This window comes from Helianthus annuus, chromosome 6 (genome assembly GCF_002127325.2).
Source record: "Helianthus annuus cultivar XRQ/B chromosome 6, HanXRQr2.0-SUNRISE, whole genome shotgun sequence".
In the NCBI taxonomy this organism is placed as follows: domain Eukaryota; kingdom Viridiplantae; phylum Streptophyta; class Magnoliopsida; order Asterales; family Asteraceae; genus Helianthus; species Helianthus annuus.
The window spans coordinates 22,069,344-22,095,955 of record NC_035438.2 but is presented as its reverse complement, the minus strand read 5'-3'; the positions used below and the strand labels follow the sequence as shown (position 1 = coordinate 22,095,955).

Here is a 26,612-nt window from a genome sequence, read left to right as displayed (position 1 = left end):
TTGTAATCGCTCTTATGCTGTAAATTATAACTATGTGTCATTTTATCAAAATGAATGATTGACTCAGAATTTCCCCGCTGAGAAAATATTTTTAAAACATGTTTCAGGCGACCTACTGTAAATCAAGGAAAACGTGCAACGGAGCACTAACAAGCTTGAAGAGGTGGCTCAGTTAAAATAAATAAACATGTTTTAATAAATCAGGGAATTTCCTAGTAAAATTCCTCTATTGTAAATTACGGGGTTTATCCCTAATTATGAAATAAAATAATCGGGCATTTCAAGTTTTAAAAGATCCTGTTTAAAATCTTCCGCTGTCGCATCAATTAAATACCAAGGGTTCCTGTCCCGCGGCTCCTGACCGGGTCAAACCGGGGCTGGGGCCGTGACAGAACAAATGCGTGTTTGAAAGTCAAAGAGATTGTAATGATATTGATAAACAAAAAACTTTGAAGATGATTGAGTAGATGGATGAAAGCGGTAATGATGAAAGCAGTTTCCCAATGTATTTTATATACCCAATGAAGGTGATTATGATTAAATAGATCGTCAGACTAACTTACTGTTAAAGAATATGATGCGACGATGGTTAGGCATTTAATGTAAAACATTTCAAAAGTGCGTTTTCATGGGAAAACTATAAAATTAAATATCAAGAAATCTAAAGGACAAATTTTAAACCTTCAAAAAAAAGAAAACAAGTTATCATAATTACAATTAACCTCTTCATTTACCATAAGACGCATTTTAAACACTATAAATGATTATTTACCGTTATCCGCATTTCAAAACTTCAACAATTGTCTTTTAAACTTTTCACATTTCTTGACTTACGAAACATCTGTTCAGGCACAAATCAACATCCACATAATCTAAATCAAACTTAGACACAATGAGAAGAATGCTTTCATCATCATGCTTTTATAAAGATTGCAATTACATCTAATAGCCTAACAGACTCCCTACATCTCCTATTAGCCTAAGCACTATTACATTGAAAACCTCTGTTGAGCAGGATCTATTGTATATCATCTGTTGTTCTTTAAGTGTTGACCCATAGCAGATCTTTGCTTCTTCAAACTTTCTTCAGACTATGTCTTCATCAGCAGAGGATCACTTGAAACAGATGTTCTCTTTGGGCAGAGTTTACCTCTGACAGACATTTAGAGGAGCAGATGTTGTGTATTTGTAATTGAGAGGAAATTCTTCAAAAAACTGTTGACTTACCAAATAATAAAAAAATAATAAAATTTCAAACCTCTGGCATAAAAAATAATAAAAAAAATCTCTTCATTTAAAGACCAGCAATACTCTACATAATAAACACATGCTTCTACAACTCCAGCAGACACAGATGTTGCCAACAATACTCTTCATTTAAAGACCACCAATACTCTACATAGTAAACACATGCTTCTACAACTTCAGCAGACACGGATGTTGGGAACATCTATTAGGCAACAACAGTCGTTGGCAATAGTAGCAAGTCAAACAACCGTTAGATTAGCAGAGTATCACTACTAAACAGATGTTCTCTTTGGGCAGACTTTACCTTTGACAGAGATTTAAAGTAACAGATGTTGAGTATTTGCAATTGAGAGGTGGAAATCCTTCAAAAAAAACTATTGAGAAGCTCTATTAAGCAACAACAGATGTTGAGAAGCTTTGTTAGGCAACAACAGATGTTGAGAAGCTCTGTTAGGCAACAACAGATGTTGGCAATAGTAGCAAGTCAAACAGCCGTTAGATCAACAGATGATGATTTCGAGCAGATGTTCTCTTTGGCAAACTTTAACTTTGACAGATCTATCCAATAACAGAAATTGATTCTTTGTAATTCTTCAAAAAATTGTTCAAGCACAATTCAACATCAACATAATCTAAATCAAACTCAGAGACAATTTCACATCTACATCAATATCGATCTGCAATACTCAGATGATATTAAAAATTACATAATAATACTTATGCACCTTAAAATTAGTAAAAATAAAATGCTCCACAAAGATTAATAGGATTAAAATTTAATTATGAGATTAAAAGATCAACAATTACATCGAGTACTGAACAACGAAACTTTAAAATCTAAAAACAACACCAATACATTAAAGAATCTAACAGCAAAAATTAAGTGCTTTTAGCTTCAACTCCATCGAGTACTGAACCTCTCAATGTATATCTTTGACAATCGCTATGAACTCCACAGAAGTTGAAGGCATCACCATCAGGTTTCTGGAAACCTGGTCGCTCGTGAACAGACCAAGATGCAGTCCATCAAAACACCACATCAGTTCTTGAAGAGTAGCCCTATCCTCATATAGTTAATCCTCGACTTACTTGATAAAGAGCTGCTTTAAATCATCGAAGCCTGCATTCAGTGTATGCATCTTATATGTATACATTCTATACATCAAAATTCCAAACTTTATGCATCTTTTAATACAAAAAAGGCATGAAAGAACAAACTGAATCTACTTATATATCTTATTACATAAATAAAATTTTATCTTACAGCAGAAGCATATCCTTTCTTACGTTTAGTAGGAACCACTGTATATTCTACATCATCATCATCTGCCCAAGTCATTCATAATCATCACTTAGTCATAACCCAGATTAATTTAACTGTACATTTAATAATCTTTCTTTGTGTTTAATTTAATACCATCAATATCCATATTAACATATTTTAAAACCATTATGACTCCACAAATACTTCTACCACTGGTCGCTCGAAGAAAACAGAGCTGGAATATATCAACAGTTTAAAATAAAATTATCAACATTATCAACAGTTTAAAAAAATCCACAAACCTAAAATAACCCGTAGATGATTGTATGAATTTCAAACAACTGTTATTAAACTGAAATATAAAACGAGAATTAGTAAGAGATCAATTCAAAATTCAAAATTCAAAATTCAAAATTTCAAAATTACAAAAAAAGAACATACTTTCAAGGATGTTGGAACAATGATGCCGAAAACAATTGTAGAACAATCATCATCATCAGCTCAAATCATTCACAATCATCATTTAGTCATAACTCAGATAAAAACAATTAAGAAAAATCAAAAACCAAAATAAACATAATTATATATGACATTACCATCATCAAGGCAAACCATATATCCCCAAAATTTGTTCTGAAAGTGAGTCAGAGAGAGCTTCTGTTTTCTCTTATCCTTTATGAACAAATGTCGAGTATTGAGAAGAAGGGATTTGAGGGAGAGATACATTCGAAGTGTGGTTTGAAAATACAAAAGCAGAGATCACGAGATTGTAAATATGAAGAGTGAAATGAGAAAAAAAACCTTTATATAAGAAGATAATTGACAGAAGTGAGTGAGTGACATGCATTAATTGCAAATTACATATCCCCAGGTATTTTGAATTTGAAATTATCGGCAATTTCAAAACATCTGCTAAGTTATGCGCATCCCAAAGGAAGGACTTTCAACCTCTGCTAGCTTTAAAAGATAGAACGGGCAGAGGTTTTGGGAGGAGGCAGACTTTTAGATAGATTTTAAAATGATTTTATATATTAGGCTTTATGATGCAGTAATGACATAAGAAAAACATTGTTGGACAGCCTCTCTGGCTGCCACATCAGCTTTTCTTACGTCATTGGGATTTCTCCTTTTATAGAAAGTATAGATAGATTGTATAGTTTACGTCCGATCCCTCAAGTCCAATGGAACGTCCGGATCTACGAACCTCTTATGGACCTCATGGGTGAGCTTCACACACACACACACGTACACAAACATTATTGTTTGTATATTATTTTATATAAAAAGTGGACTGTGAGATGGATGTTTAGACCATGTGTAGTGGTTTGGGTGAATAATGCCCCCACCTTGGGCATTTTGTGCCATGTGGCAGTCCAGTCAGCAAGCGGCATTATTGGGAGTTTTTACAAAAGGGACGTACTGGAATAATGCCCAATAACGCCCCGTCCAATCATTACACAATTATTAATTTTTTTAAAGTAAAAACTAAAATACTTCATTAAATAAAAAAAGATTACAATACTAAAATAAAAACAAAAAAATGACTAAACTTAAAAAAAACGGAAATAAAAAAACGACTAAACTTAAAAAAAGATGATAATCTATAGGCCATATTTTTCCCGAAGTTTTTGGCGTTGCATTTGCGCAACGATCAACGCGTCGCCTTGGAGGTGATCGATCGGTTTGGACAAAAACTCTATGTCCTTTACCGTTTGCCTTGCCGCTTGCATCTCGTTAATTTTTTTGTTTTCGGCGACTCGTTCTTGCATAGTCTCCGAAGGCTTGTGACCGAGGTCTCGAATGTCTTGGAGACGTCGGTTCATCTTCTCGAAATCTCCCTTCAACTCGAGATTATCGGAAGACGAATCTACCGATTTTTCCCGGTTTTTTCCTTTTCTTCTACCTGGCGGTCGGGACAACTTTTCATCTTCCTCGTCATTTTCCAAAACAACATTTAAGTCGACGGTGCGCGCATCGGAAGTTGGTGTTTCTGGGTCAACCGAGGATGACGTTTTCGTCCGTTTAGCTTTACGTCTACTACTAGACGTCATGGTAAGTACGGTAGCCCACTTTGGACTATTTTTTAGAAGCTCCCAACATCTATAGTACGTGAAAACGTCTCTAGTTTTCTCGTACTCATCCATAGCCCTCGTTAAAATTTCGACGTCACCTCCTCCGCTCGGCCAATTATCTTTGTTTCATTGATAAACTTCTTGGAATTGGTGACATTACGTCATTGATATCGGTCCATTTGATAGAGATGGAATCTTTGTCACGATATTCACTTTTTCCCATCGCATTAAAAAAAAGCTCACGAATTATGTTCCAAAATTCTGACCAGTTTGAAAGTTTGCTACAAAAAAAAAAAAATAAATAAATGATACGTTAAAAAATAATAAATTCGATGTGTAGTTTTATAACACTTACCCACTTCGGGGTCCTCCGAAACATTGAGTCACGCCCGAGTCAACGCGTATTCCTCGTCCTTCGTCCAAACAACGTAACTATGCTTACGACGAGGAGCGTTCGCGTCCTTTTTTTATGTGACCTTTTACCGCGTTTGGATGTCTCGTGATCGGGTTCGGGTTGCGTCTCCGGCACCGTATCCACCTCGGGTTCGGCTTGTTCTTGGGATGGTTGCGAAGCGCCCGGTGGCGCAAAGCCGTAAGGGGTTGGAATGAAGGGATTAGAGCTGCTCAAGTAAGCCGCGTACGAAAACACATTCGGGTCCATGTCATGAAAGTTAAAGTTTTGTTGCGGTTGGGTGGTATTTGGGTTCCCGGGTCTTGAAGGAACACCAAACGGGGGTTAGAATGGATGCATGGTAAATAGGTTTTTAATACTTGGAAGCACTAGAGAGAAAGGTAGATAGAAAGTGAGATTTTTTTATAAAAAGTTAGGTGAAAAGTAAGCTATTTATAGGTTTAAATGGGAATTTAAAAAAAAATAAAAATTTAATATTGTTACCGTTTGACAACGGTCAAAAACTCAAAAGTTGTGCAAATTTGGCGTGATTCAAAACACGCTTTGGGGACTTTTTTGCAAAAATGCCGAAACACGCCATGGGGGTGGGGGATTGGCGTTTTCGGGCGTGTTTGGGGGGAAGACGCCGAAACACGGCCCACTACGCATGGTCTTAGTATTATAGGAAAAATGGGGGTTTGAAAGATGTTCAATTGTGTCATGGTAAGATGGAAGTTTTTAACAACCAGCCTTGTGGATGCTCTAAGCTAGTGTGTCCATAAATGGCTAAAAGATTGATTAAACGTGTTGTCTCTGTCATTTCATTAATATGAGAATTGTGCTTGGTTTGTGTTTTTATATAATTTTCATATTCGTGTCTAGGATTGTATTAGGTTCTGATTCGTTAAATGAATTTTCTGCCAAACAATTTGTGAATAGTTCATTAAACGTTAAGTTTATTTACTGACCTACTTTCAGTACCTAGAAGAGATTGCTAGAAAATATTATTTAGCTCCTAAAACGAGATTGTTATGATTTTTTTAAAAGTATTGAAGAAAAAATCACGTGTACGACAAAAGGTAAGTCAAGTCCTAGTTTAGATACATTTAAACTAACTTTTTAAGACGTATTAACATAGCCTCAAATTAGGATTGGAGACTACCTCAAAGTTGTCACTGAACATTCGAGATTTAGTCTTCCCATCATGCCAAAGAACGAAGACCACTTACGCAACTTCTCAATGTAGGTGTCGAATTGCTACATGACATGTTGAGTCTGACAAAAGTAGGGATGACTAATGAGCAAATGGTTACAAATATCGAAATTGAACCGGTATCACTATATGACATGTCGAGTCTGACAAAAGTAGGGATGACTAATGAGCAAATGGTAACAAATATTGAAATTGAACCGGTATCGTAACCGTAACTGAATTTATCGTATCGAATCATTTTTGGCACCCATTTTTTGGCGTTTTCATGATTGGTACTTTCGGCTCAGTTGGTACGGTACCGGTATTTTAACGATTTTGACCTTCATATACAACATCGTACCGTGCATTTTCGATACCGGTATCCAATTTGACGATTTTCAGAATCGGTACTTTTGATACTATACAGGTACCGCGCTCTTCCACAAAAGGCATGCAACTTGCTCAAACATCAAGCTGCAATATTGAATACTTAGAACGATATATAGAGAAATTAGCTAAATTTCCATTTCATCAATATCCCTAAAATAAGGAACTAATGTGAGAAACTAGTATTTGACTCACGCTTCGCAATGGGTCGTAGAGGATACAGGCGAGGATGTATTTCCGATCTGGTATATCAGTGGATTAATATTACATCATTCGGGCTTTAATCTAAACGATAGTAAAATATATGGAAACAACACGGTTAACAGTAGCGGAGCTTGATCAAAAGTTTCGAGGGGGCGTAAAGTGATGGGACCCAATTTTTTTTCCTATGGTTATATTTCGGGTCAGGTCGGCTATTGATTCAGGTCATGTCAAATAATAATAGTTTCAAATAAAACTAAAAAATTTCATCATTCAAAGGATTCGTTCTTACACATAAAAACTTGTAATTAAGTTTATTGTGTGGTGTGTAATCTAGGATTAAACAAATAAGACTTAAAATATATTTACAAAACTACTCATCACTTATATACAAAGTGGTAACAAACTTTACTTTAATTTATATATTGTATAAATATTTAGGATATACAAAGTGGTAACAAACTTTACTTTAATTTATATATTGTATAAATATTTAGGAAAAATAATTGGGGGGGAGGCGATCCTATATAATTTTTAAAATTTTCAAACGAAAAATCGGAACCTATACACTTCTAACCGAAACATTGGGGTGGGCGGATGCACCCCCGGGCACCAACTAACCTTCGCCACTGATGGTTAATATAGAGTTAAAAGTCAACTTTAAGTATTATAGGTTAAATAAAAAAGGAAATTTAAATTTGTTACATGGTGTATTGAAGAGTTAACGTAGACCATGCATACTTTAATCGAAATGGCAGTGCGGTGGGGGCACGGTGAGAGTTCAATTCGATATCACACACTATGACAAAGGATAAAGGAAATAAAGAATAATAACATTAACCAAAATAATATCTACATGTGTTTGTTTCGTTGTAGTTGCGACTTTGAACATAGAAACGTAACAATGCAAAAGTACGTTGCAATTTAAACATATCGTAATCATATATCGATATCAACCGCGCAAAAAAAATCATATCGAAACGTCAATAAAAATAAACATGTTATTAATTACGTGTTATAATACGAGGTTTTTAACACTTCAAATATTATGTATAATAAAATAATATCAAAAACTAAATATAAAATAATATATATGGACCAAACATGAATATAAACCGTTCACAATAAAGGATAAAGAAAATAAAAAGTAATAACATTAATCAAAATAATAACTACACGTGTTTGTTTCGTTGGGTTGTAGTTGCGACTTTGAGCATCGAAACGTAGCGATGCAAAAGTACGTTGTAATTTAAACATATCATAATCATATATCGGTATCAACCGCGCAAAAAAATTCACATCAAAACGTCAATAAAAATAAACATGTTATTAATTACGTGTTATAAGTGTTATAATACGAGGTTTTTAACACTTAAAATATTATGTATAATAAAATAATATCAAAATCTAAATATAAAAATAATATATATGGACCAAACATGAATATAAACTATTCACAATTACAAATGCTACTATAGAAAATTATACTGATACTCTAAATATACATATTCACTGTTTATTCTCTATAACTATTCCTCATGTTGTTTTATGATTGGTGGTGCGTGGAATAAAGATAAAATGTAATTAAAAATAAATGAGTTAATTTCCCGGACGGTCCTTGTGGTTTGTCATTTTTTCACCTTTAGTCCCCACTTTTTTAAAATAGCATGTTTGCTCCCTATGGTTTGATTGTTTGTTACTCGGATAGTCCCCTGAGTGGATGCTCGTTAGTTTGCTCAGTTAGATACATGTAAAAAGACTAAATTGCCCTTAATGATAATTACGTGTTATAATACGAGGTTTTAACACTTAAAATATTATATATAATAAAATAATATCAAAATCTAAATATAAAAATAATATATATGGACCAAACATGAATATAAACTATTCACAATTACAAATGCTACTATAGAAATTATAGTGATACCCTAAATATACATATTCACTGTTTATTCTCTATAACTATTCCTCATGTTGTTTTATGATTGGTGGTGCGTGGAATAAAGATAAAATGTAATTAAGGGTTATTAGATTTTATCACCTTTAACTATCGGTCATTGGCCGCTGCCACCTTCAACTATCACTTTGACGCCCGCCACCCCCAACTTAACACTTGGTATGTTCTGTCACCAGATCACTAACTTTTGATCATGTTACTATACTTTTGGAGGTGTCCGAAGATCCCTAAAACCATCCCAAGATCCTTATGACACCCCAAAAAGTGTAGTAAGAGGATCAAAAGTTAGTGATCAGTTAACGACGTGGTGACAGAACACACTAAGTGTTAAGTTGGGAGTGACGGGCGTCAAAGTGATAGTTGAGGGTGACAGCGGCCAATAGCCAATGGTTGAGGGTGATAAAATCTAATAACCCTGTAATTAAAAATAAATGAGTTAGTTGCCCGGACGGTCCTTGTGGTTTGTCATTTTTTCACCTTTAGTCCCCACCTTTTTAAAATAGCATGTTTGCTCCCTATGGTTTGATTGTTTGTTACTCGGATAGTTCCCTGAGTGAATGCTCGTTAGATACATGTAAAAAGACTAAATTGCCCTTAATGATAAATAAAGTTAGTAATAATAATAATAATATATTATATGCATATTTGTTGGGCCCACTTGTTATTTTTTATTTATAAAAAATATCAAACCAGCCCCCACCCATACCTTTCTTCTCCGACGAATAAGACCGTGGGGTATGGTTGGGTTTGGGTTGGGTTGGGTTGGGGCGTGGGTTGGGTATTGGTTGACACGTGGAATGGGTGGCAGACATGGGCTAAATCCACATTCAACACGGTATGATGGGGCGGGGGTTTGGGGCGTGAGTTTGGTGGGCTTCGCTAGACTGACCCGCTGGGCTATTTGAATATTATTTAAAACAACAAATTTAATTTTTTTTAATATTTTTAAATAAAGAAAATTACAAAATAAAAAAAATCCTAACTTTTATATTTGTTTTTTATCTCTTCTCTCAACGCCAAGACTAGTTCTAACTCGTCACCCTGTAGGTGATCAATGGGCTGGGATAGAAATTTCAAATCATCCCGTTTTTGTTTCTGGGCATCTCTAGCGGCATCTCTAGCTTCTTTGCTCCTTCGTATTTCGGCCCTTTGTTGTTGGAATACGTTGAATGTATCCAACTTGCATGAAATGTCATCCAACTGGTCGCTGTATATTCCCCTACGCGAGCCAGAACTCCCAGCTGAAGGCGATGCCGTATCAGATCTAGATTTTTGAGCACGCCTTCTTGAGGCATTTCTTCCATACTCAGGCCGGTTTGGGGCTTGGCGAATCATCCAAAAGGTCCTCAAACTCTTGATCTCGTGCATCAGATTGGGCTTGGGACGAGGCCCTTGACCTTTTGGAAGACGAGTTAGTTTCGCTACCAATGGGGATAGTCGCCCACTTTGGATGGAACTTACAAATCTCCCAACAATGCATGAAACGGAAGTCGGTCTTCATATTTGATTTGAATGTGACCACTGCATTTGTCAAAATGTCGGCTTCGGTTTCACCACTTTTAGGGTTTTGCTTTGCTTTATTTAAAAAACCACTAAATTTTGTAAGTTGGGTGCTTATCTCGCTCCACTTTGAAGATAAGCTATCGTTTTCACGATAAGTCTCCCTACCCATTTCTTCATGGAATAGTCTACTAACCGATTTCCACACGGCGGTTCGATGTTGCGAATTTCCTATTTTAATAAAAAAATTAATATATTACAAACTTATATAAAAAATAACCATTAATAAAAACAAAGGTTAAGAATACCTAAAGTTGAATGTTGAGGTTGTTCACACCAAGTCCTCGCCAATGCAACTTCTTCAGCAACGACCCATTTTTGTTGTTTTCGTTTGGCGGTTTCAACTACTTTATCCTCCTCGGTTTTTTTCTTATGACGTCTCTTTTTGATGGGTTTCGATGCGGAAGGACCATCATTGGGTGGTTGAGTTTCGGGAACGGATTCGTTTTGTGAAAGGTCGATGGAGGTTCGTGAAAGGTCGATGGGCGATTGTGAAAACGGGGTAGGTATCGAATCGTCGGTGTGAGGGAAGTTAGTAAATAAACGATTCCCGATATACGATGCATAACCCGCCATGTCGGGCATAGGAGAGTGTATGAAAAATGGACGAGCTATTGGACGAGTGGGTGGTGGGCTAGGATTATTTTCTTGGAATCCATACGGATTGCTCGGGTCAAAAGGACGATTGTAAGGATGCATTTTTTCGTTTTGTAGAAGGAGAATTGAAGATGTATAGAAGATGTGGTTGAATATGGTAAAAATGGAAGAAAAATGTGAGTTTTATAGTGAAAAATGGAAGAAAAAATTAATTTTTTTTTAATATAGCCGTTGGCCAACGGCTAGCCCAACGGCTCTTTTCTTTTGGCCATACACAGCCCGCCATGTCAGCTCCCTTCCCCCGCCCCACGCTCGGCTTGAAACCCAAGCCCCAAGGGCCACGCCTCAACCCAAGCCCATACCCCATGGCCTAAGTCGGCGACTAACCCCACCAAATGAACTGGCGACCAACAAACAACTATGATACCGAGTGAAACCTCACCATCTGGAGCCACACTTCTTAAGGCCTGATCCACAAAGAAGAAAGCAGATGCACTATCGAAGCATGTGTTAAAATTTTCAATAAAAACCGTACTCAATCTCAACTCAACTCAACTGTGTTAAAATTTTCAATGATTCGTATATAATAGCTTAAGAGATGTTGGATCTGAATCTCAACTTTGTTACCGAAGAAGAGACACCAGTGTTTTGAGATGTCGAGGAATCCGGCACCTCAAACTCATCCGTCGTTAATGTGGATGGTTTCAATTCCAGTAATGCCGGCAGCGGACATGCCGACACCTTGGCGCTGTCAGAGAGAGCGTCTCCTGCGTCGATTTTGACTAACCCCGAGCTCGTAACTCACCAATTTTGACCCACCATTTTTTCTGTTCTGTTTGCATTAGCCCATCCACACGCTGACACGCACCAAGAATTTACTTATGATCCAAAATCACCCAAGTGTTATTACAATTTCCCAGAGTGACTCAAAATCTAGTTATTGGGTTTGTTTTGCCTGGTCTCCATGACACCTTATATTTCAGAAGCGAGTAGAGATGGATTGCAAAATTCTTTTACTAATAAAGGTTTAATCTTGTTTTTCTTTTTTTTTTTTTTTTGAGACTCTGTTCTCATTGGACTCATACAGTCATACATCAAAGGTCATTGGTTACCGCCAGTTTATATCGAGGAGTCACACATCAATGAATCTATAATAATGTTGTCGAATTTGTTCTCTTTTGGAATCAGGGAAGTTAAATCCCGCAAACTCCTTGTGGAGCAGAAGGTCGCCGCATGGTCGCCGGCTAGTGGTATTGGAATGGTCTCCGGTGGTGGTTGGGAAGAAGGGTGATAGAGAGTTATTGGTTTCTTTTTATTTTTTTGGGTCCCATCTATTTTAGTGTTCAGATTTTATTTTGCTTTTATAATATAAAGGGTATTTTTGTAATTTCATTTAAACTTAAGTTGAAAAACTAACATCCATCCACGATGGGAGCACTTGTGTTACCCGTTTGTAAACCATAGGGAGCAAACATGTTATTTTAAAAAGATGAGGACTAAAGGTGAAAAAATGGTAAACCACAGGGACTATCTAAGCAATTAACTCAAAACAAATAAAAAATATTATTTAATCGAGTATTAATAAATATAGGGAAAAACCGCTCCTAACATAATTTGGATCATTCATTCATATGTATTTGGTTTAAAAAAATGAAAAATTTTGAAAATATATTTGGTTTAAAAAAATGAAAATTTTTGAAAATTTAATTGTGTTTTTTAGATAAATTAAAAGAATGATCAACCTTGGGACTTTTTTTCCTAATTTGTGTTTAGTTACATGTGTTGGTGGGATGATTATCAAGACCCATAAGGTTTGATAATTTATGTTTTAAAAAGACCCGGTTAAAATTAGTCGGTATTATTCGTTGATCGGCTATTAAAGACATTACATGTACGATAGAGTCGTGCCTAATTAGGGTATCGTTTAGTTATCGAATCGCCGGAAAATCTAGTATTATTGGTAAATACTGATGAACCGATTTATACTCATGTTTAATTTTAAAGTTTTAAACTTCACATTATAACCTAGTGTACTAAACTCCAAAGCGGCTTTCCAAATTCGATCGTTTAATTGAAGTTTCATCGTTCCAACCTATACGTTCACACAAAGTTTCATCAATTCGTACCAATACCAACTATCGACATTCATGAACCGATTTTTCAAACACAAGGTTACTTGTTATAATATGTTACTCATCTTACGTAGTTTTAGTATATAATGATTATTGGTAACTAAAACTTCTTATTTTATATTGTATGAAACGAAAATAGTTATGTTCTTGTTGATGAGGATGGCGATTATAGTGGATTTAGTCTTTTAAGCGATCGAGAACTTGATGCATTCAACATTCCAGTGCGATATACCTATTGTGGACTTGTATTTAAAAAAACTTTGTTGGAAAATTGATTTTTAATTATGAAATTATGTACTTCTAGATTATTTTTTGAAGTTGAAGTCATATTTTTATGCAATTATAGTACAGAGTTGAATAGTCATTTTGGTTGAATCGCCCACTATAACCCGGTACAACCGGTTGACCATTTCTGAGCCCGAACTGGTACGGTATAAAAACTGGTTTTAAAACACTGCATTTGGTTATTCATCTTGATTTTTTAGCTAAGCTAATTCATTCTTCATTAATTTAGCGTTAACAAAATAACATGCATTAACTAAAAGGCAAATTGGATTTAAATAATCCCAACTTGCTCAATTTGACCGATAATAATCCCAACTCAGTTATTGGCCGATAATAATCCGAACTGGTTCACTTTTGGCCGATAATAGTCCGCCGTTAAAAATAGCTTAACGGAGTTAAGCTTTTTTCTGAATTACAAACTGATGTTTTATGGATTTTGATCGGAACGAGGATACAAGTTGATTGATATAAAATTTATCTCGAAATACTGTCCCAAACGACGAAAACGGTGCTTCAATTCGGGTGTTTAAACTTCCAATTAACAAAAATCAAGTCGTTTGAAGCACCGTTTCGAGGTAAGTTTTACATAAATCGAATCGTATCCTCGTTCTGATCAAAATTCATAAAACATCGGTTTGTAATTCAGAAAAATGCTTAACTCCGTTAAGCTATTTTTATCGGCGGACTATTATCGGCAAAAAGTGGACCAGTTCGGATTATTATCGGCTAATAACTGAGTTGGAATTATTATCGACTAAATTGAGTAAGTTGAGATTATTTAAATCCAATTTGCCTAACTAAAATACAACAAAAGATGTAGTTCTCAAGCCGATCTAGATTATGTTTGCATACTATGAATCAAAGTAGTATATACTAGAGGAAAAACATATCTGAATATAACCGAAACCAAACGAGAGATTGAATCAGTTATGGTTTTTGAACCGACCTTTTATGGCTCAGGCAAAACTAAAATTGAATATCGGTATATATCCGTCATTGTGCATTGTAGAAACCAATTGTTTTTTATTCCGTCTCTTACTCCTCTCTTGTTTTTTTTTATTTTTTTTTTTCAAACAACAACCTCTCTCTTGTTTTATTTTAATACAAGATAGAATTTTGTTTATTACGGATTAAATAAATGTAATGTTATATGCTTAGTAATACAAAGAAATTACGTTTTTAAAAGATGTGTGTTGCACGTGTTAAATAAAATCATCTATTATACGAGTTAAATAAAATATGATACAATCTCTTAAAACACAGAGCCGTCAAGATATGCCTAAAAAATGAACGTTGGCATGATATTATAAATTTCGTTAAGTTAATTTTTTAAACATTTTTTTCAACCGTGTATTAACATTTTTATGTAACTGATAAATGTCGATTCCACGAAATGGTACTTACTCTTTTGAATATCATTTTAACACACTTAAGTTAACTTAAAATACAATTATAAATATATAAAAATATTTTAACCCTCTTGAGTTTTTAAAGTTTCAAGTTTATCATTCTTTAACTTAAAAAACACGATTTTCTTACGTGCTTATTTTTATATAAGTCTCGGTATAAATTCCAGTTGGTTTACTTTTCGATGAATTTTTTTTTTTTTTGAAAATGAATCAGATCAAATATAATATGTTTCTGTGCTTATTTTTATATATGTTTTCAGTTGTTCTATATTTTGACGTAAATATCGTTTGAAAACGAGTTGGATAAAATATAATATGTTTTTATTATACAATATAAATTCAAATTACTTTATGTTTCAACACCGTCGCAAAACACGGCATGTAAAATTACTAGTCTATACTATATAATAAAAGAAACCATTAAAGGGACACTTGTCATTATTCTAGACCATCATTAATTCTATATAATTATTATTTAATAAAAAAATTATTAAATTTAATATGTTTTAAACATTTAAGAAATTACAGATAAAGTTTCATAAAATATCTTATTATTTATTTATATTAATTACTAGATTAAAAATTATATCTTAATTCCTTAATTGTAGATAATTATTATATAATTTAAATTAGAGTGAATTATGATTTTGGCCCATGTGGTTATATCACTTTAACCCTTTTAGCCCAATTTTTTTTTTTAACATCTGAGCCCTCAACGTCTTTTTTCTAACCCTTTTAGCCCTAATGTCTTTTTTTCTAACCCTTTTGGCCCCTAACATTTACTGGATAGGGTTAGTGTTATGGGCCAAATGGTTAGAAAAAAGACGTTGGGGGCTCAGATGTTAAAAAATTATTTTTTGAGCTAAAAGGGTAAAAGTAATATAACCACAGGGGCCAAAATCGTAATTTACTATTTCAACATTTTTTAGAACTAATAAATTAAGACCAGTATTATTTAAATAAAACTTAGGTTATTAAATGTATGTTCACATGACTGTTAAAACTCATGAGAAAGTCGATGATACAGTTTGTGTTCTAATCGATGGTTCCAATGTTTTCATATTTATAAACTTGACAAACATCATAAGTTTTGATCATACATGACACACAATTTTGTTTGGATGTCAGAAAACCGTCTTAAAAATATCGTTTTATAATTGTTAAATCATCGTTATTAACTATTAAATTTTTTATTTACTTAACCCGTGTAATACACGAGGTTATAACCTAGTTAATACATATAAAAAGTTATGGGCTGAAATTCAGATTTTTTTCGTACCACCCATTTTTTTAATTATTTGACATATCTTAACCGTTAACCAATCTAACCACGTTAAACATATAAAATTTCTTAGAAATCACTCACAAAAAAATATTATTATTTTTATTCTACCTTTTTATAATATTTTAACGAGCATAATTTGGAATTTGGTAATCTTTAGAGACTTACGTATAAGTTTTTAAGTAATAAAAATAAGTTTCTTTCGAAAAATCATAATTAGGTTCATATTAAATTCACTTGTTAATAACTTTAATAACTATCAATAACTAAATAATACTGATTTATGATTAAGTAGGAGAAAGAGACGGAAAACCTAAAAGTAGATAGCGTAGAATGGTGATAAGTCCAACATTTTTTTATTAGATAGTATAGATATAGATTTTTTAAATGATATCTAGTTTTTTGTATTTGGCATAAACTCATTGAAAAACATAAATAAACAAACTATAATAAATTATTTAAAACATGAATTTTTGTAGGAAGGATGCGGAGGAATATAGTCCATTGATATAAGATTTAGGGGTTAAGATTAGTTTTGAAGGAAAAACAATGTATGAAATAAAACGTCCATAACTTTTTGCATACGACATTTTTTAAATAATAATCGCCATAATAGCGAGCGATTTTTCATTTTCAGTGTGAGTATGAAATTTCGATATAAAAATGAAATAAAAGATTACGTTTTTACAGGGTTTTCCATATATTGTGTTAAAGGTTCTGATCATTGTGTTTTTAAACTAGGTTATGGTGATTATGTTTTTTTACTGGGGTTTTTATACATTGTGCTTATTATTAGAACTTATAACACAATTTTATTTTGTGGTTTTGTCCATTGTGTTTTTGTTATCACAACTCATAAACAATGAAGATGGTGTTACATTAGTAGTCTAAACCATTGTATTATTGGTTCCGATTATTGTGTTTGTCAATTGGGTGGGTTTACATTGTGTTATATGTTTTGGTCGTTGTGTTTAGTCTATATCAATTATGTTTTAGTTTTTTGTTCATTGTGTTTTTTGTTTTGTTATCAATGATGTTTTAGTTTGTTGTCCATTGTGTTTTTAATTTGTTGTCAATTGTGTTTTAATCTGTTGTTCATTGTGTTTTGTATTTGTTCTCTATTGTGTTTTAGTTTGTTTTCCATTGTGTTTTTAGTCTGGTGTCCATTATGCTTTAGTCTAATGTTCATTACGTTTTAGTTGGATATTCATTGTGTTTTACATTATGTCCATTTTGTTTTTTCACAGCTGAGTTTTTGAGATTTTTTTACGTATAACAATACGATACTCGTATTAAAGATAAAAGGAGGTTCGATTTTATGGTATAACTTTTTTTAAATGATATATAAAACGGTTATGGTTTAAAAGAAACTAGTCAGCTTTTCATGATAAACCTACAGAAAAAAACAGTCTTTTTAATATTAGCATGCACATGTGAAAAGAATTATTTTTAAAAGACCTAATCATATCAATATATTAAGGCTATATGTATGTATATTAATATGTACGTACATGAACATTGTCACACCCCAACTGATGGCGGAATCATCGGGGTGCGGCAATAGGCGAACCAGATTGCTCAAGAGAATCCATAACAACTAAATTGCGATAATATTTAATGCGTTCATTATCCCATACTAATAAACAATTACAATCACATAAACTGTCACGAATTTCATGTCCTCTCAAACAATTCATATCCGATAACCTAGATTTTAGGTGAGTTTCTAGACTTCCTAGCTTGATTTGATGTAGACTGCGACTAAACCTGCAACATATGTTAAAACAACGTCAATACAAAAGTATTGGCGAGTATACAAGTTTTGATAGAGTAGCGAGAAATAGATAAAAGTGTTGCGAATCACCAAATACATAAACGAGATACCTCAACATACATGCATACAAGACAGATACTACCAGCTAAGTCACTCGAGCTACGATTGCGATTGCTATTCATCCTAACTAGACCCCGTCGGGTTCTATAGTACTATACTAGTTAAGGCGGGACCTTGCGAGTATAAGTCCTAACACATATGTAACTAGTATCACGTGTAAATATGCATAACAGTCATTCGCAAGAGGTAAATAGTTTAATTGTGCAGTTTGTTTTGATAAGTTTGATTTGATAGGAACGTATGTTACACCCAAAATGCGACAAAAGGGTTCGAGTATACTCACAGTCGGTGTTCAGCAAGTAAACACAACTTGGTTGGATTGAATGGAGCGCGTCTGAGATTAGCCTGATTACAGATTGATAGCGTAAGCGTTGAATAGTGCGTTAAACGGTGGCGGTGAACCAAGTGTCGGATGGCAATCCGATCGGATGACCAGTCGATTGGGTGGCAATCCGTTCGGGTGGCAATCCGTTCAGATGGTCATCCGATCGGATGGCCATTCGATTGGACTGTCACCTCGTTTGGTAAAGAGGTGTTTATGTATGATGGTTTGACTTTTGAAGTTTTCGTTGTAGCATTTGAAAACATAGAAGTATCTCTACCCTTCAGATCGATCGATCGAATGGCGGTTCGATCGGGTGACGATCCGATTAGTATGACACTTAGTGAGAACAAGTTTGTCACTCGATCGGATCCCAATCCGATCGGGTGGCAATTCGTTTGGAACTGACTATGTATTGAACATGTTGAAAATTGTTTAAGTGTTGAAGTCCAAAGGATGGTCGTTCGATCGGATGGTAATCTGATCGGACGGCAATCTGTTCGACGTTCAAAACTTTGAATAATTAAATAAAAATTTAAGTGTTGGAACCAAGTGTAGGCCGATCGGGTGACGGTCCGATCGGATGGCAATCCGATCGGACGGCAATCCGTCCCATCACCTGATCGTCTTGTCACTTGGTTGTTAAAGTTTGCTGTTTTCTCGAGACGGTATGACAACATGCCAAACAACAGATACCCCATCAAGACTCAAGTGACCCGATCGAACAGGAATCACCCTAGTCCGGTCAGTCCACTGTTCGTGACGGTTGTTCATTTTTAACCCGAAATCGGTAGTCACTTTGATAGAACTCAATCTTGAGCTGACACATTACTAAGAAAAAGTAGAAGATCTGAACGAGCTCCGATTCTATCGGTTTTGAGTGCATTGAGTGTAAAAGAGTTGAAAGATAGTTGGAAAACCATCTTTCAATCCTTTTATTCATGAATATGTGTAGATCTATGCGAAAGTGTTGTTTAATCTTGTGGAAATCCTTCAGATCCGAGTGGTTCTTGGTGGAATGAGGCCAACACTTGAAGTTCATAAGAACTCAATGATGACATCATCCTAGAACACCTCAAATCCATTGATTTCACGGTTAAAAGTTGAGATTCAAAAGAGAAAATGATGAAGATGTGCGTTTAGATCATAGAAGTACAAGATTTGAGGTAGAAACTTACAAGAATCGCGAGAAATCGAGAGAAAATAACTCCAAAGAGTGCTGGTCGAGTGAGAGCTGTCACATCACTTGAACAATGATGTGACAAGGGCTATTTATAGGTGAAGAGGGGAAAAGGTGATGAAGTGCAACGGATCGGATGGCAATCCGATCGGTTGGCCACTCGATCGATTAGCCACTCGATCGGTGGTCTCCGGCGAATTGCGTTTCGATGTTTCGTTTTGTTCATTAAGCTTTGCGATAGTTTGGTTACACATTATCATACCCACATTCGTATATTCATTATAATTAGTCACAAAGGATCGTATAAATATCCATATTTCAAAGTCTGTGTTGCGATAATCGAGTTGCACGTTTCGAATATGCGTTGCGTTGCGACACATCACGGCTATCGAGGAGGGTAGAATAGGTCCTCACTCAACGTCATCGTGAGTGTTAGTATGTGCGATGTGATGTGTTATAGCGACAAAGTATGCGTAATATGCGAAAATACTGCGAAATAGTGATGTATGCGATATAGCCACATTATGATCCGAATCTCTGGTGCTAGGCGTAACGAGTATAACGGGTAGTAACAACGCACGAACGTGCGGGTTGTTACAGTCTCCCCTGCTTTAGGAAATTTCGTCCCGAAATTAATCCACAAGAAGGGTTGCGAGGATCGATGCGAGTGGGAGCAGCGATTAAAAGCGTCAAAATAAGCGAGCGATCGATTGGAATTCGACGAGCGAGAGTGTTGCGATGACCGGCGATAGCAGCGAGTAGGGTGATTTGTATAACAAAGGATGGCGACACACGAAAAGCGATCCAAAAGTGTTTTGAATTCTTGAAAAGTTGATTAATTCGAAAAGGTTTGGAGAAACTTGTTTATGAAAAACCCTTCCACAGTGCGGTGTTAAACTGTTTCGATGTTCACACCAGCGCTTATGAGTGGGGTTTTATTAGGTTACTAAAAGATTTTAGGGTGTTTAAAACTTGTTTTATGAAATTTTCTCGTCACGCGGCAGTAACTTGAGTCGATTGTCACTTCAACGTTACAAGATAATCTTGTTTTGTACAAAGGTTTTGATCAAATTTTAGAAAAAGTTTTGTAAGAAAAGCTTTGTTTACACAAAGGTTTTAAAAATATCAAAATTTTAAATTTAAAGTCGGCCCCGCATGGCACTTTCCCACGAAAGTTCGACAATATGGCTAAAACACTTATATATAGGAAGTACCATCGGCGTATCCACCATGTTTTAGCCATATGGCTTCCGTCCCGTGAGGCGGTGTCATGTGTGTCGACATAGTACTGATAGATTTCGATTTCCTCGGTCCACGCGAAAGATGGTTGGACCAAGTGTAAGAGAAAGATTGAGCAAACGGGGCGGTGAAGTCGTTTACGAACTCAGTTTAGTGACACGAGCGAGTGTGACAAGCGATAAGCGGTACGCGATAATTGATAGCACAAGACAAACATAACAAGCGAAGACGACGGCGACAAGTGAAAAGTGATGAGCGATAAGCGACGAGCGATAGCGACAACCGTCGAGCGATAGGCGACGATCAATGCGTTGCAAGCGATGGGAATATGCGATTTGATTAGATTAAACGACACCACAAGTTTTAACCGACATTAAGCCCCACATGGCCTTTTTCCACGAAAATCTGCTAATATGGCTAAAACACTTATATATAGGAAGTACCAGCGGCGTATCCCCCATGTTTTAACCCTATCAGTTTTGTCTCGTGAAACGAGGGCATGTGTGCTAACATAACACAGATAACATAAATAATGTAAGCGATAGCGATGGCAATAAACGTTAAGCGATACACGATGAGCGATGGAGCAAAACACAAGCGATAGAGTGATACACAAGCGATAGAGCGATAAACAAGCGATAGAGCGATGCCCACGATATGCGATTGCGCGATGCACATAATAAGCGATTGAGCGAACACACAGTAAGCGGTTGAGATTGCGAGATAGATTCTAGGGATAATGCGATTGCGAGCGTGTTGACTTAAGAAAAGTCTAGCGATTACACGCCTTGAGTTGCGATTGAGATTGTTACGCCTTGCGATGTAGTGTAGTGTGTCGAAAATAGAGTTAATAGTATACTTTGTCTAATAACATTCAACTTGTATGGCACTTTCTTCACAAGTCATTGGTTGGCATGGCGAAGCACTTATATATATAGGAAGTACCAGCGGCGTATCCACCATGCTTCCACCACACTCCTCTGTCCCGTGAATAGATGTCATACTGTGTCGACATGGTCAAGACACTTATATATAGGAAGTACCAGCGGCGTATCCACCACGCTCAACCATGCTTTTAAGGTTATGGGATCATTGAAACTCATTGCGATCTCCATGCACTAATCGCAGTAATCCCGTGTGCACCCGTGATTAATTTAATCCTTGCACGTTTATCATACTTTATCTCAAGAACGCATAGTAGGGGTAAAAACATTATATAGTACATAGTGCTAGTATATAGTTCGTGCGCGAGTGCGAGAGAATGAGAGATAATATAGTTCACATTGCGTCGAGAAATAGAACAAGTTCAACATGGAAAAGAAACTAACGGCGAAAATCGTATCATTTTAACAACATTGAAAGCATAACTAATGTTGTCGTGGAGGACTTCTACGGAGACTTCGATTATTGCTGAAATTCTCAAGTTTGCGGCCTCGTGCGACAGTGCTGGGTAAGATGACCATACCAGTTGCAATTTGCGCAAAAGAGACAGTTAGCTTTTGGCGGGTGATGATACGTACACATGAGACACAGGGGATGAGTTCCGTTGTAGTCGCGCTTCGAGTGAACTGGAATTGCTTGGAGGGGTTCTGGTTGCGACAACTCACTTGTTGAAGAGTTTGAGCTCACGGTCTTTCGTTTGCGGCTGGACTGAGCTTCTTGGGGTGGTACGTCGTCATCGGAGGATTCATTTGAGGACCCATTTGAAGAATCGTTGGTAGATTCGTCGGAGGAATCATCGGAAGAATCGATGACGATTGCTTGGTGAGCTTGTTTGACAGGATTCTTGGAGAAAAATCCGTCCTGGTGTAACAACCATAAATTTATTTAGCGATTTCCGTAAATAATCACAAATTACTGAGTATTTATATTTAAACATTCATGCTAAAATACGGGTTTATTAAAAATTTTCTGAATTTGTAAGCAAACAACATAGTGTAATTTAATTCATCATTTTAGAATAACGACGAAACAACATTGCGGAAGCTTCATTTAACATGTGTTCGGTTCTTGCTCGACGCTTGATCTTCATCCGGGACTCTCGACATTCACCTGTGATCAAAACCAACTTAAAAGTCAGTATTGATAGTTTAAATGACGGTACAAAACAAGATTATGATAATGGAAGGAAAATCCCAACGTTAATCTCTTGATCCAAAGACAAGGATTCCAAACTGGCCTCCACCGTAACTTACGGTGGGCATCGTAAGTTACGGTGGCCCCTGTATTAAAGTTCCCCCACCGTAACTCAGTGGGTAACGTAAGATTTCAGCCCCATCTTAACCTACGGTGGTCACCGTAAGTTACGGTGGCACCTGTATCAGCCCTTCCCATTTTACCGTTTTTGACACGAAAACTTTCGTATCTTTCAATCCGCGTATCCGTTTGATCTCCCGTTTGTATTTAAGACCTCGAAACTTGTTTATAGTTAATCAAAATTCTTAGACCAAGGTATTTAACTCAAAATACCCATCTTGGATTCATAAGTCTTGTGAATTACGCGGCGAACACCCAAGTTACGCGCGTAATTCATTTTGACCCGTTAGAGAGGATTTAATCATTTAAGTTTAAATCCCACTCTCTACTTTCACATGTCATTTTTCTACACTAAGGTATTCACATATCTTCCACCAAATTTACGCGTACCTGGCCCGGGTCAAAGTATTGACCCGTTTTAATACCTTGCCTTAATAACTTGCTGATTCATAGCCACGTAGATTCCATAAGCCGTTTTACCCTGTGAGCATTAGACTCGACAAGCACTTGTTAGTCGTTATTCGTCAAATGGTGTTAACATTACCATTTGACCTGTTTAGTCTAAACGACCAAACATTTTGCACTTATATTTGAATGGTATTTATTTACCATTTCATTATTTAACCCATTTCGCCCCCTTTTGCCATTAAACATGGTTTTTATCCTTTTATTCGTCCCGACCCGTATCATTTCGTGTCGGAACCCATATTTCGGATATAACCTTGGTCGTGTTTATAATCTATAAAGTAAATACGTATCCTAGAAAAAAAAAGTGTAAGCTTTACTTACCTCGCGTCCGCGCAAACATTCTTCGCATCCATGATCCGTTTGACCCGTTCCTTTCCAAGCTCCCACCTAGCTTGTTTAGAGTCAACTATATCATAACATCCATAAGATGGTTAGATTGGTCATTCTATATAATGGCCATCACCCTATGGACCCCTTTTTTTACACACTTATCAATCAAAGCATGCCATATATTCAACAACCAGTTTCATACCATAATTATTTTCATTCGCTAACCGTTTGACCCGTGATTTTAAACACTTTAAGCATGTCACATAAAGTTCTATTTGTTCCCAACAATCAATACTTAATGCCTAAAGCAAGTATATGCAATCCTATGCCTTTTTCTTGGTTAATAAGAACATTATTTATGTGCAGCGATTTTATATTTAGCTACTGTAATTGAACGTTTTGACCCGTTTAAAATCTGAATTAGATAAACATGTTCAAAGATGGATCGTAGAACACTCCAATACCTTAGCAAGCATATAAGGTACACCTTCTAGCGAATTTTCTATGATTTTATATGATTTTTATAAAATCAGCTCAGCAACTATATTTTCATTTTTCAACAGCTTTCAAGTTCTGAACAGCAGGTTTAATTCGCCTTTTTGGCCTATTTAACAACCACATTTGTTTCTTATGATTGAAAACAGTAAAAATTTACTTCATAAGCTTTCCGAAAAGGTATAGAACACCCAATTCGGATAAACGGTTGATTTTATATGATTTTTTTAAGATTGGTCAAAATCCATATAAAAAGCTACGGAAATCATGTTTAGGGTCCTTTCAAATTCGACCCAAATCATCAAATGCAACCCATTTCCATGGCTAAAACCCTTATTAAACTCTTGGTAATGGTTAGAAACCTATAACACAGTGATTGTAGACTAAGAGATGTCAAAAACATCATCTATTTCAAGAAGTCATCATATGAATCCTAATTTTACCATCTTCTCAGCTTCATCTTTGTCAATTTAAGAACTAGAACTAAAATTAACATATATTCAAGTCCTATTTGGTGATTCTCATAATACACCATCATGTTTAATTTCATACATATCAAAGATTTGTCATAAACCCACTACTCATGAAATCATCAAATCAAGCTCTACATACGAACTAGTAGACAACACGGTTTCACTTAGTCATTTTAACGGGCACCTTGTGGGCATGATTTTTATACCTATTCTATTTAGTTCATGGCTAATCTTTTTAACCAAGTTTCAATCATTAAATCAAACCCTTATGTCTAGCACTCATGAACAATATCAAATCTTGCATCATAACATCAATTTTTTCACAATCTAGCATACAAATTCTTGTGTTCATCACTTTGTTCTAAAAAAACCCACTACACACATATATGGGTGATTATCAATTTCATAGTTTTTATCACTATATCCTCAAACTTTTAACTAGGGTTTGTTCCTAGACATGGTTTCAACATAACAACACTCATACATTCAACATTCAAGCATGAATTTCAATTATGAGTGTTTATCGGAATTTCAAGATAACACCAAATGATGAAATTGAACATACCTTGTGATCTCCTAAGCTTGGTGATCACGAATTTAGTTAAAGCCCCAAAATCTTGGCTTGATTCCCCTTGATTTTGATCCAATTTGTGAGTTTAGGGTTCACTTGGAAGAACCCTTTTTTGCTCCTGTGAAGATGTCGACCAAACACACCTTTTTGTGTGTGTTTTGTTTTTTTTTTATAAATCTATTTTCAAGATATCCAATTTGGTCCCTCATGTTTGGTTAGTTATTAAGTAGACCACAACCTAACCATTTCTAACACTATTCTCACTTATTAACTAGGTTAAATATTCCTAGTTAATTTAGTGGGTTCGGGGAAATTTACGACTGAGTTTATTTTAGGTCCCGTTAACTCGGGCCTTTTATAAACTCTATTTATCCATAGGCCTTTATTTAGCTTTTTGTTAAATATTAGGTTTATTTATTTAAAAATCCTAATTACTCGCCGGGTAAATTTTTACCACTAACGGTACTTTACCCGTCTTTTAGTATTAACGGGGTTTGATTACCAAACCCGTTTTCGGGGTGTTACACCTGGACTCGTTTGTCGTTGATTTCAGTGGCTAAGCGGTAGGTTTCTTCGATGGTAGCAGGCCTTGCAGCTTCAACGAAATCACCCACACATTCAGGCAAGCCGCGAATGTACTTCGTGATGGCTTTTTCTGAAGTGTTGACTTGACTTGGGCAGATTATGCTAAGCTGTTTGAACCTTGCGGTGTAGCCAGTATTGTTACCTTCGACTTGCTTGATTTCCCAAAATTCGTCTTCTAGTTTCTGGACTTCGTGGGGAGGGCAGTACTCTTTCTTCATGAGCTCCTTCAGCTCATCCCAAGAGAGAGCATACGCTGCGGAGATCCAACGTTTGTTACGTTCGGCTGTCCACCAGTCGAGTGCTCGCGATTGAAATACTCCGGTTGCGCACGTAGTACGGAAACTATCGAGACACCCACTCTGAAGAAGGGTAACGTTGATGGAATCGAACCACTGGAGTAGCTGGGACACACCTCCTTCACCCGTGAACTCCATCGGGTCACAGGCTTTGAAGTGTTTGTAGAGGAAAGCAGATTGCGGCGCTTCCATCTTAGAGTCTTCCGGGGTTCGAGAGTTGCTGAGAGAGTGCACTTGAGCGACAATCTGAGGGATGACCTTGGCCACTTCCTTGGCCACAAGCGAGGCAATCCTCTTCTCGGCGCTTCGTTTGGCTCTTCTCCTAGTTGTTTGTCTCGAGGTAGAGTCGTTTGAGGACATCTAGACAGAGAGAGATTTGGAGTGAGATTCGATCATAATGATTATTGAGTTTTGCGATGCGATTGAGCGCGATCAAAACTTGTTGCGAGTATTATATATTAGGTTTCACATAGGAGCCACATAGGAGACACGAGATTCCTAAGTTCTCACATAATTGATTCGT

General features: G+C 35.9%; 1 long non-coding RNA gene across 1 annotated transcript; it reads right to left on the bottom strand.

Moving 5' to 3' along the window:
• Nucleotides 1-22,455: 22,455 nt before the first annotated feature.
• LOC110881191 lies at nucleotides 22,456-25,352 on the bottom strand. The gene is made up of 4 exons (XR_002559630.2): nucleotides 25,203-25,352; nucleotides 23,661-23,745; nucleotides 23,262-23,352; nucleotides 22,456-22,667 (listed from the first exon to the last, which is right to left on the bottom strand). It is a non-coding gene; the product is annotated as an uncharacterized LOC110881191 (long non-coding RNA).
• Nucleotides 25,353-26,612: the final 1,260 nt, after the last annotated feature.